This window comes from Ahaetulla prasina, chromosome 4 (genome assembly GCF_028640845.1).
Source record: "Ahaetulla prasina isolate Xishuangbanna chromosome 4, ASM2864084v1, whole genome shotgun sequence".
Classification (NCBI taxonomy): domain Eukaryota; kingdom Metazoa; phylum Chordata; class Lepidosauria; order Squamata; family Colubridae; genus Ahaetulla; species Ahaetulla prasina.
In genome coordinates this window covers 39,910,565-39,923,301 of record NC_080542.1, presented here as the reverse complement: position 1 = coordinate 39,923,301, position 12,737 = coordinate 39,910,565, and positions in this window count along the sequence as shown.

Genomic DNA, 12,737 nt, shown 5'->3' with positions numbered 1-12,737 from the left:
GTAAATAAATTTCCAGATTTATTTTCTGTCTGTTAGTTATACAGCCACTTTGGGGAGGAAACATTTTCTGTTTCTTTATCTTTGTTTAATAAATGTCAAAGACATTATTTCCAGAAGGGAAAAAAAAGTTAAGGGAGGGATGAAAGATTGGAGGGAAGAAGAGAGGAGGGAAGGGGTGCAGATTCCTTATTTGAACGTGTTCTTTAAGTGTCAGTGATAAATTAGATAAAAGCAAGTTAAAAGAGTCCTTTGGAGAGGGGAGATGGAGACTCCTTAATCTAGGAGTGGTTGAGGGAACATAGTGTAATTTGGGAAGATTTTTTTTTTTTTTTGGGAAGGATTAGTTCCCCTTAAAAGTCTTCATTTATTATGTTTACATAGAGTCAGTAGAGAAATGGGAACAATGATTTCTGACTGGGACATGGGAAGTGGTATCTATGTTTGCCCACTTGTGTGTATGTGTGTGTTTGAGAGAGAGAGAGACTCAGTTACACATAAAAGTGCTCACATGCCCTTGACTGTTTTAGTTTATCAATCTCTGATGAGCTTGAAATGAAATGAAACTCACACCCCAGGAAAAGCTTTTATTTTCTTGCAGATAACAGAGGGGGCAGAAAAGAGAGAGGCGGAGGGAGGGAGGGCGAGCACTGAAAACCTCACAACCCCTAACCCTAATAATCAGCCTGGAATTTTAACTTCAGGCTGCCAAGGTGCTATTTTTCCTGTATCTGTGCTGTTAACATCTGCATGTTAATAGCGCAATGGACCCAGTTTAGGCAAATTGCAAGGAATTTACCTTAAATGAGGCCATATAGAAATAAAAGAGAAAACCAGGAAGGAAGGAAGGAAAGAAGGAAGGAAAGAAAGAAATGTCCTTAGAACAAATCTGCAACAAAATTGGATCTCCTTGAAAAAAGACTTTTGAGAAACTTGAGATGATGAGATTGTTAAGAATAAAATAATGCATTTTTAAATATGAATGCCTCTTGTTTGTCCTACTTTCCATTTTGTCCATTTTTTCTTTCTTATACTTCATTCATTGCCTTTTTCTTTTCATTTGAATTTAAAGTACTGTTTCCTTTCATTTTAATTTAAAGAAAACAATGTAACAAAACCTTCCCTTATCTAGAGCAAATTCCAATGTGAGTGTGTATATAGCATAATCTTTGGTGTGGAAGGACAATTTTATTACAGATTAAGAGTTTATAATATATTTTTGTTTGATGTTTCTATAATGCCACAAGATTAGAAATATATCAGTGCAACAGCAAAAAAAAATGCAATAAAAAATTGAACCAAGTACTAGCTGAAAGTCAGATATTAGAGAAAATGTTCAAATGAGTTCTCCAAAGAGCATAGCTCTATTTAATGATATTGTTGGATGATAGTGAGGGAGGTGAATGATGATGGTAGGAAAGGGAAACCCGTAATCATTATATACAAATAAAAACAAGAATTAAAACCTTTAATATGCAACATGTTGACAAGCAGTAATATTAAATTTGTAATTAGCCACATCAACCGATCAATGTACGTGTTTATATTGGATCATAGAGTCCATTTTGGGAATTTATATGCAAGGTGGGCTAGGACTATAGCCAGAAGCTATACACAAAGAACTGTTTCCCAGTTTGTTTAATTGCCATACATGTATGACTGTCTTCCAAAAGAGAAATACATATTCTCTATCTCTCTTACAAAAACCAGTCAGTCTGGAAGGAAATCCTGGTATTTCCCTCCTGTGATCTAAAACAAAATGCTTCTTTTTGTCTTTCTTGAATATTTTTTATTACAAAGGAAACAATTGCCAGCTTAGCTTTGGCGATTGTTTTTACAATTCGGTTCTAATTAAGTTTACTCAGAAACAAGTCCTTTTTGCTTTCCATAAGCATAACCATATGACAGCATCCATCTTAGATAATATCAATGAATCAAGAAAAAGAATATTCTTTATTGCGAACAGTCCAGAAACTTTTCTTCTCAAACCTTCTGTTTTCGCATATCTTCTTTGTTCAAAGTGCTAAAATCTTCCAACAAAGCTGCAGGCACCTTGTCACATGTGAAATCATTAGCAAAGTTTCTTTCTCTCTTGATGTGAAAAATGATTCTGTACAATGAAAGGTACTTCATACACAAGAAATAAATGGCATACATTTGCTACAAAGTAAGACCAGCACGTAACAGTTGAACATGTATTACTGAGACATGGCTCATACTTTAATTGTGGTTTGTAGATTAACCATACTTTCTAAGTTTATATATAACACTTTATTAAAGAATGTGTGGGACATGCTTTTTTTCTCTAGAAGCTTAAAAGTAAGGATGATCCTGTAAGGGAATAGATATACTGAAATACTAGAATTAGTAGAAACTTGCTAATTGTTTCTTGCAACATATATATGTATAATATATGATGTCTTTGTATATGCAAATATTTGTTTCCTGTGACACTGACATATATATTATGCCTTTTGTAGTTATAACACAAACATGCCACATGGACTAACTTCCTGGACTGTTATTGAGGTCTCTTGTGAACCTACAGCACAATCTTAATACATTTTTGACTTCTTTCCTATATAATGAAATATAGTTTGTTCCTAACTAGAGATACATGATATTAGAGGTAATAGGATTGATTTTTCTTATGAAGTATATGGTAAAACAAAAATGGATTTGCAATTGTAGCAGTTGCAAAACTTATTTGAAAGCCAAGGCAGTGATTTCCTTTTTGTTCCTTGTTGGAAATTAGTAGAAAATTCTTGTCCTAATGTTTGGCAATCTCTGATTTCAAAGATGCAATTTCTGGAAGCTTTAAAGGGTTTATTCAGTTGGTGAGGTGCCTTCTCAGATTAGCAAACTGTGATGATAAAAATTAATATGCTTATTATTTTGGAATTACTTTGTTATTAACAATATTAGTAGCATATATAATTTAGGCTTACTGATTTTAATTTTCCTATCAGAAGAAAAGAACAAACCTATGAAGTCTAAACTCTGAGAATTAATAAACAAATCAGTTTCATCCGATAGGCCTCTCTGAATAAACAAATGTTACCTCATTATAACTTTAGATTAATCTGCATTTTGTTAATTTTAAATGAACTATTTTTTTAAAAAAAAACCTGTCTTTTCCATTCCTTATTGAGTTAGTTTTCAAATAAGAAAATCAAGAACATAATCTACAATTAATAATGAAGGAGCTCATCTATTTAATATTCTACAACAATCTTTTGATGAACTATATCCCTCTTTATCTATCACGTTGCTCTCAAGAAAAGTACTTATTTGCAAGCCAACATAGGCATGCTGGTGGACATTCATTTTATTATATAGATAAGAAGAATGGAGAATTGGGAATGTTTTAAACATTGAGGCCAAAGGGCCGTAAAATATAAGAGATAAGATTTTTACATTTCTTACACAAAGATGTATGAGATAAATCCACATGATAATGCTATCCTGCTAGATGCGTTATGCTACTTTAGCCTTTGTAGTTATCAAAAGCGCAAGTTCCTGATTAAACAGACTACAGTAATCAGATTGAAGACACATTCTAATTCAGCAGCTTCATTCTAGGATCCTTTTTTTTACTGATAAATGGTTAATTTGAGTTCAATGGCAGAATTATCTTGCAGGAAAATGTAATTAAACATACAGAATTATTGACATATCTGTCCAGCATATACTGTATATCCTATTCAAAACAGACATGATTTCAGTAAGTGAAGGCTGGTTCTAGTGAGGAAGTAACTAAAGCATCAAAAGCTAGATTTTTTTTAACATTTCTTTTACTCCACTTTCATTGTTTTTATAATAACTCAAAGCAGCAAACATACCTAATATTCCTTCCTCCTCCTACCCCCTACCCCCCAACAATAGTCCTGTGAGGTAATTTGGACTGAGAGAGAGAATGACTTGAGTTGTTGGAGGATGAAATTGTGTCTATTTTATATTCTTTGTATTCCCTCACCAGCCACTAACCCTGGGTGGGAGGGTGATGGGTGGATGGGCAGATACACAGATTTTCCTGACTACTTCTGAAGTAAGAATCAACAGTGATTATCTCAACATTGTTTATCAAGGGGAGGGATCGGCTGCTTCTAACAAAAAAGATATTTGATATCAAATCACCTACCATGGTTACTGAAACGCTGCATGTTGTTTGTCTTTATTGTTCTCTTATGTTTTAACTCTTCTGGGAAAATTATATTTTCTTGATTAAAAACACATCTGGACCTTTCTTAGAAAAGATACAGAATTTAGGCTTCTTGCTCAAACTGGCACTTTTAGACGAATTGGATTTTAACTTCCCAAATCTTCTACCATTGAAATCCAACATGCTTGGAAATCCATCAGATTGGTGAAAAATGCCAAAAGCCTGGGTTTTCTGAAGGTGTTTTCTTTCAATTTAATGCATCTCAGTGCTCTTGAGCAAATGTTTAAAAATAGTTGGGAACATGATCAGAAAAACCATATGGTGAAAATAATCGGGATACTGAAATGCAATTAAAAATATTAGATTCTAATCAGGAATGCTTGAGAAGCAGAACATTTAGAAAACAAAAATGTATACTCTAATATAATCCATATTTTTCTTATTAGACTCCCCTTCTTAGGACTGCTTATACCCAGAGTGCCACACTGTTTAAACTTCAATTTCCTTAAAAACTGAAAAAGGAGATAAAGAAAATTCCTACCAATTTCTGAATCTGTTTATGTAAATATTTCTTTATTGTTGCAACATTTGTGTGGAAACTTTTGGTTGGTTTACAGTGATTAAAATATGACATAAATGTGTTACAACAATGCAGACTTCTATAAATTTATGTGCCTTAATTCACTTCACTTCAGAATGTTCCCTCAAAGATATATGTGTTCACCAATGCCAGAAGAAGATACTTTGCTGCCTAAAAAGGAAGTTATTGTGGGGATAAAATGAGGGAAACTTTATCTCCCCTTACCCCCATTGCCATCCTGACTTCTTACTGGTCAATAAAGAAATAGCAAATTTCTTAATTTGTTTTTCCATGGGCAATAGCATCATTTTGTTCCCACTCTAAAAAATAAATATAACAAAATGCGTTAGGGTTCGCTATCCAACATGGTAAGAACTCTTCCTTTAACTCGAGAGTCTGAATCTTCCTTCCCTGAGACAAGTAAAGGAACTTGATCAGTGATAAGAGGACCATAAGGGGCGTGCATAAGCGCACAAACGTGCCTACGGTTCCTGTCCTATTGTTTTTCTTTTCTTCTTCCTATATATATATATATATATGCTTATACCTCCTTATATTTACTCATATATGTGTTTATATACTATATAATGTTTTTGTATGATACCTACATATATTGTTGTGACAAATAAATAAATAAATAAAAAATAAAGATATGGAAAATGCACACTAAGCTTAGCCAGAGGTACTGTCTCTGCTTTTTAGATGTAGATTCTCCCACAACCTCTGTCCCTCTAAAACTGCAATGTTTTCCTTTCCTTTCCTTTCCTTTCCTTTCCTTTTTTTTCTTTTCAGAAAAGAAGAAAAGGTCAATTGACCAAGCAGGGATGTTTGCTTTCTCTGAATATAGAGTTTGCACTGAGTGTTGTCAATGACCAAAAAGGTAACTAAACTATTGCATTGATATAGCAATGGGCAAATATAATGGTAGCTCTTGGTCAAGACATGGTAATTCATTGAGATTCATAATAGGAAACAAGTAACGTATTAATGTAATATTGGATTTCCAGGGGATGCTGAAAAAACCATCAAATATGAAGACTAATTTCTAATGTCCCATTAAGGATTTGTTTTAATATGAAAGCTTGGTCCCATAGCTAATGAATTACTGGTAGACACGAACAAGTTGAATTTGATTCTATTATCCATCACGGACTTCACTTCGTATTCTCTACTATTTTCCATTTGTAATTCAGAGGACAGAAAACTGGAGAAATGTTTGTTTTGTTTTCCTATTATAGGTAGAGTTCTCTAAAAGCCCTGCCTCATCAGCTTGACTCAATTTGTAGATTTTGGCAAAAAAAGTATTTAAGACATCTGACAATGAGAAGGGCTATAAAAAGATAGAGAACAGTTCAGAAACAATATGGATAGTAAGGCTGTAGTTCTATAAACATCTAAGTGGGAATAATTGACTTCAGTGAAGTTTATTTCTAAGTAGAATTATTATCAGATTTCATTTTATATTCCTATGAACTAGGGAGTGTCTCTTAGGCAATTCATCCCAAACCCAGCTTTCTTTAATTGACAATTGCCTTGGCAAATTTTCTTCCTGTTTTTCAAGGTCACTTTTTCTGCCTTCAATACCATGCACCTCACAATACCGATGTTATCATTTAATATTCATTGTGGTTTATGCAATAAAACATATTAAGCAAAGCTAGGCAATAAGCTCAGCCTCCTATCCTGATATTATATCATGCAGATCTTTGATTCCTTCATAACCACTTTTGTGAGACATGTCCTCATGATGTTTCCCCCTTCTTATTCTGCATATTGGGGACATAGAAATCAACTTCAGTTGTTCTGCTATTAAAGTAATATTTTTCTTTTTCTCCCTACACAACCCTTGTTAATCTATGATGATGCATGATAAGTTCCTATTGGCAGTTTAAATTTAACCCTCCCTGTATCCTGTTTCTGGGCATTGCCTTCCATGGCCATTTTGTCTCAGGCAGCAAGACGTACACATATCTGCTTTATATATATGAAGCATAGCTGTTTCCTGATTGCTTAATTGTAGCCTATGACTATCATTAAATGTTGTATCGTTAAGTGTTAAATTTGCACCCTATGACTATCATTAAGTGTTGTAAGTGTTGTACCGTTGTATCTTTTCTTTTATGTACACTGAGAGCATATGCACCAAGACAAATTCCTTGTGTGTCCAATCACACTTGGCCAATAAAAAAAATTCTATTCTATTCTATAACGTAGCTGGCACTTCAGGAAATGCTGGTTAGGCATTGCTCAACATACTAGTAGACATGTGTTTACTAGTTTTTGGGAAGACTGGTACACCTGATGTTGAATATATAAATAGTGGTCTTTTTTTTTAAAAAAAAGGATCAATAAAGCTGTGCAAAAAAAACCCAGCTGGAACAATTAAATTGAGAAAGAGATACCTAGATCAGTGATCAGTTTCAAATAAGTGTATTAAGGGTGCTTTGGATGTGTCTGAGTGTCTCTGTGTGTGTGTGTTACTGGGCTTCATGTGATCATTCTCCAATTCACTTTATTTATTTATTATTTTTATTTATTTATTTATTTGTCAGACACAACAGTATATATAAGTATAAGCATGAAATAACCATACGACTTGGATACAATCAAAGGGAACATTAAGACAGGAACGATAGGCACGCTGGTGCTCTTATGCACACCCCTTATTAATATTAATAATTAATATTTATATTAATTAATATTATATTACTATTAATAATATTAATTAATATTGTCTATTGGATGATGTGCCCTGTTATTTGGATTACACCACCATTTTGTGTATTCTATAGACTACTTCTGGATGCTTGTATATTTCATGTTAATATTCTATTACTGCATTTTTAAAGAAAACCGTTCACTTTTCTTAAATGAAGTATTACAGTGAACTCCTGGATCATAGTGAAACAGCCACAACCAACACCTTAGCTGTCTGGTTGATGGATGAGTAAGAAGAGTACAGTGTGACCCTCTGCTGATGAGCTTACAGAAACTAGAGTGTTGAGTCCTCTTTTGACTTCACCCCAGACTCTGCCACTCCCCCTCCTACAGAATATCGATCTTGTTCAATATATTAATTTCTCAGAAAATCAATAAAAGGTAAAGGTTCCCCTGCACACACGTGCTACTTGTTTTCCGCCTCTAGGGGCAGTGTTCATCTCTGCTTTTAAGCTGAAGAGCCAGTGCTGTCTGTGGTCATGTGGCCGGCATGACTAAATGCCGAAGGCGCATGGAGTGAGAAAAGCAATGTTCCTAAGTAAAAAAAAAAAAGTCATGGCTTATTAGTCAGTTGGGTTATATGAAAGGTGTAAGTTGATATAAGAGTGACTCTGTTTATGGGCCTGCATCTCTTTCCCACTCTACCTGAGGCCCTCTTACCCCCTATTAGTTAATCTCCTGTCTTTTGCTGTTGTTGACAGTGAAATAGTTGACTTTCAGAAGATTGTCAGATAAGTATCTCTTGGACAACTTGAGAAATAGCTAAATCTTCTATCCAAGAATAAGAATTCATACATCTTATTCAATCACACATTTATTTATTTATTTTATTTATTTATTTTATTTTGTCACAACAATATATGTAGGAATCATACAAAAGATTATATTGTATATAAACATATATGAGTAAATATAAGGAGGTATAAGCATATATATAGAAAGAAGAAAAGAAAAACAATAGGACAGGAACGGTAGGCACGTTTGTGCGCTTATGCACGCCCCTTATGGTCCTCTTAGGAATGGGGTGAGGTCAATAGTAGAAAGTTTTTGGATAAAACTTTTAGGATTGTGGGAAGAGACAACAGAGTCAGGTAAAGTATTCCAAGCACTGATGATTCTGTTACAGAAGTCATATTTTCTGCAATCTAGATTAAAGCGGTTGACATTAAGTTTAAATCTATTAGTTGCTCTAGTATTATTGCAATTAAAGCTGAAGTAGTCTTTAACAGGAAGGACATTACAATAGATGATTCTGTGAGTTAAACTTAGGTCTTGTCGAAGGTGACGGAGTTCCAAGTTTTCTAAGCCTAGGATTTCAAGTCTGGTGGGATAGGGTATTCTATTGTTTTCAGAGGAATGGAGAACTCTTCTTGTAAAATATTTCTGGACACGTTCAATTGTATTGATGTCAGAGATGTGGTGAGGGTTCCAAACAGGCGAGCTGTATTCTAGAATTGGTCTAGCAAATGTTTTATATGCTCTGGTTAGTAGTGTGGTGTTTTTGGAAAAGAAGCTACGCAAAATTAGGTTTACAACTCTTAGAGCTTTTTTTGCTATGTAGTTGCAGTGGGCTTTGGCACTTAGATCATTTGACATGAAAACTCCAAGGTCTTTAACGGGATGGGGGTCGTCTGTAAGGTAATGTCCATCTAGTATGTACTTAGTGTTTGGGTTCTTTTTTCCTATATGTAATTTGGAGCTGCCAATTTTTAGACCAAGCGGTTAGATGATCAAGGTCGTTTTGAATGATAAAAGTATTGTCTGTGATGTTAAATAGTTTGACATCATCAGCAAAGAGAACACTATTAAAAACAATTCAGGATTCCTTTTCTACTAGCTGGTGACAAAAGGTGGGAGAGGAAAGGAAATGTGGACCTATCACTGACATGAAACTATCCCACATTAAATCTTTAAGGATAGTACCACTCAATTTTCATATCAGTGAAGAGTGACCTCCAGCTGTAAATTTCAGCACAATTATGTCAATATTGTTTTCTAACACAGTTGTAATTATGACTTTCCACTATTTCTTATTGTCTGCATTCAGGCACACTTTCCCATGCTTTATCTATAGAATCTTAGATGATATTTTAATTCTGGAAGCACTGAGTACGCTAATTCCACATTTATGGGATCATGTGTCTCACCATTTGGCTGTTGTGCCTACTTGGAACAACAGCGCACAATAGCACAAGGCAGGGGTGGTATTCATTTACCTTCGCTACTGGTTCGCAAATATGAGTGCACATGCCACCTCCGTGCTTGCGCAAGGCCTTCCGTGCATGCGCAGAGCGTCAAAAATGGGACGTGATGATGTCCAGGTGGGTGGGTGGAGCCTCCCGCAGAGCTTCTATTGGTTCGCCTGAACTGGATAGAACTGGCTGAATACCACGACTGGCACAAGGCCATGAAAAAAAAACAAAACATTATTGCTCTATGTTCCATTGTTCCAAGCATCATTGAAAGTAGTGATAGTGCTAGAAATGAATGTCCAGAATAGTTTGAAATATAGGATCGGAATTTTTTTTTAAAAAAGGGGAACAGGGTGAGATAGAGATGGAACTTTGCCAGGTGCAGTGTAGCCTTTAAAACTGCATACCAATGTTTGGTTGAGGTCTAAGCTTATTTTTCCTGATTTTTAATGATGGAGGCATGTATTGGTGGTGTTGACTCTCTAACTTTAGTTTTTATCTATCTTGTCCACCTTATACACTATCTATCCCTTCTAGTACTTCACTCAAACTTGTCAATAGTACCATGCCTTTGAATACCAATAGATTTATTGTATTCATGTCTTGAGAGTGGGCTTCCTTGAGGCATCTTGGTTACTGTGGGAAATATGATGTAAACTATTAAACAGGCCTTTCTTATGGCAATCGCATACGGAAGAGTTTTTCTTATGTAGTATTTCTTCATTCCAAAACAAATATGTGCACATCTCCACTACCACCACCAGAGGTCAGAAAATGATCCTTTTTGATAAAGATCACTGGTAATTTAAAAATAAAAAACAAAACAAAATAAATAAATAAAAAAATAAAATAAATATAAATATAAATAAAAAAATAAAATAAAATAAAATAAATTTAAATTCCACTTTAGGATACTATCCTTTGTAGGATCCTAAACACAACCCTCTTATTTCTCCCTTCCAACTTTTGGAAATCATCTTAGGTTTTAGAACACATTTTTAACAATTAGGAATTCTTTCCCTCTCTTTTTAAAATAATTCTTATGATAGAACACAGCATAGATTTACTGATTCTTAACTTTAGCCATTTAAGACATGTGAAGTCCACATATCTTAAAATGGCTAATGTTGAGAAACATTGGATTAGAATAACAGATCACAAAATCGGATGACACTAAAAAAAGATTGATAATAATGTAACACATGACTAACTCAATAACAAATGTATATTGATTAAAGGAAGACAACAATATAACCAAGGGAGTTATTAATTTAATAATAATTTAATTTAATTTAAAATATATTTATATATGGTTTACTATGCTGAAATAAAGCAGTTTACAATAAAAATAGACTTGTTCTAAATTTATTCTGGCCTGGAAGCACGCAGGAATTCTAAAAAGCACGCAGGCTGGAGGTTCTGCAGCTTTAATTCCAACGTTCTTGGAAACACCTATGTTTACAATGAAGACTGATTATACTCAATAAACTGGAAGCGATATAGAATCCTTTTCTAATGTACAATAGGCTCCTGCATACTTGTCATAGTTTTAGCATTTTTTGTTTGCTACTCTGACACTGATATTGCAACACAATTTTGTTTAGCACGTTGTGTGAACCCAGGTAATTGTGATTTATTTGATACATCTTTATCAAACTAAAGATTTGCATGGTATGTGATCTCAGTTGCGAGATTATCTAGTTAACATTTTTCAGTGGAAAGATTGGAAACACTCAGGATCAGAATAGATGTGGGTAAGATAAGATAAGATAGGCTTTATTGTCATTTTTTACTGTGTGAGCACACTTGCGTGCACGTGCGCATACATAGACATACACATCTCTATCTATCTATCTATCTATCTATCTATCTATCTATCTATCTATCTATCTATCTATCTATCTATCTATCTATCTATCTATCTATCTATCACTGTTCATTTTGAATACACAGCAGAATAAGGTATATAGGTAGTCCTTGAATTCCTACTGTAATTGAACCTGCAATTTCGGTTGTAAATAGGACAGTCATGTTATCACATGAACATACCCAATTTTATGACCTTTTTGCAACAGTTGTTAAGCAAACCCAGGATGAATGTGGCAGTCAAAATGAATGTGGCGGTCATTAAGCGAACCATTGCTTGCTACAGGGCATATTTTTGCTGGAAACTGTAAATGCTGGTTTCTGGAACAAAATTGTAAATCAGATCACATGACCATGGGCACTACCAACGGCCATAAATGTGGGCTGGTTGCCAAGTACCCAATATGTGGTCACAAGCTCATGGGGAGGTAGAATAGAATAGAAAAACAGGGTTGGAAGAGACCTTAGAGGTCTTCTAGTCCAACCCCCTGCTTAGGCAGGAAGCTCTACACCACTTCAGACAAATGGTTATCCAACATCTTAAAAACTTCCAGTGTTGGAGTATTCACAACTTCTGCAGGCAAGTTGTTCCACTAATTAATTGTTCTAACTGTCAGGAAATTTCTCCTTAGTTCTAAACTGCTTCTCTCCTTGATTCATTTCCATCGATTGCTTCTTGCCTGCCCTCAGGTGCTTTGCAGAATAGCTTGACTCCCTCTTTTTTGTGACAGCCCCTGAGATATTGGAACACTGCTATCATGTCTCCCCTAGTCCTTCTTTTCATTAAACTAGACATACCCCGTTCCGGCAATTATTCTTTAAAGTTTTAGCCTTAAGTCCCCTAATCATCTTTGTTCTTCTCTGTACTCTTTCTAGAGTCTCAACATCTTGTTTACATTTTGGCAACCAAAACTGGATGCAGTATTCCAAGTGTGGCCTTATCAAGGCATTATAAAGTGTTATTAACACTTCACATGATCTTGATTCAATCCTTCTGTTTATGCAGCCTAGTACTGTTGGCTTTTTTGGCAGCTGCAGCACACTGCTGGCTTGTACCGTGTTTCTCCAAAAATATGATCCATTTGAAAAGAAGCTCTATCACGTTTTTGAACTCATGCGATCAAATTAAGCCATACCCCCAAAATTAGCCCTAATTAACACCTACCGACCCTGGGGTACAGGGTAGTGGGGCGAGGCACATAGGTAAAAAATAAGCTGGGGG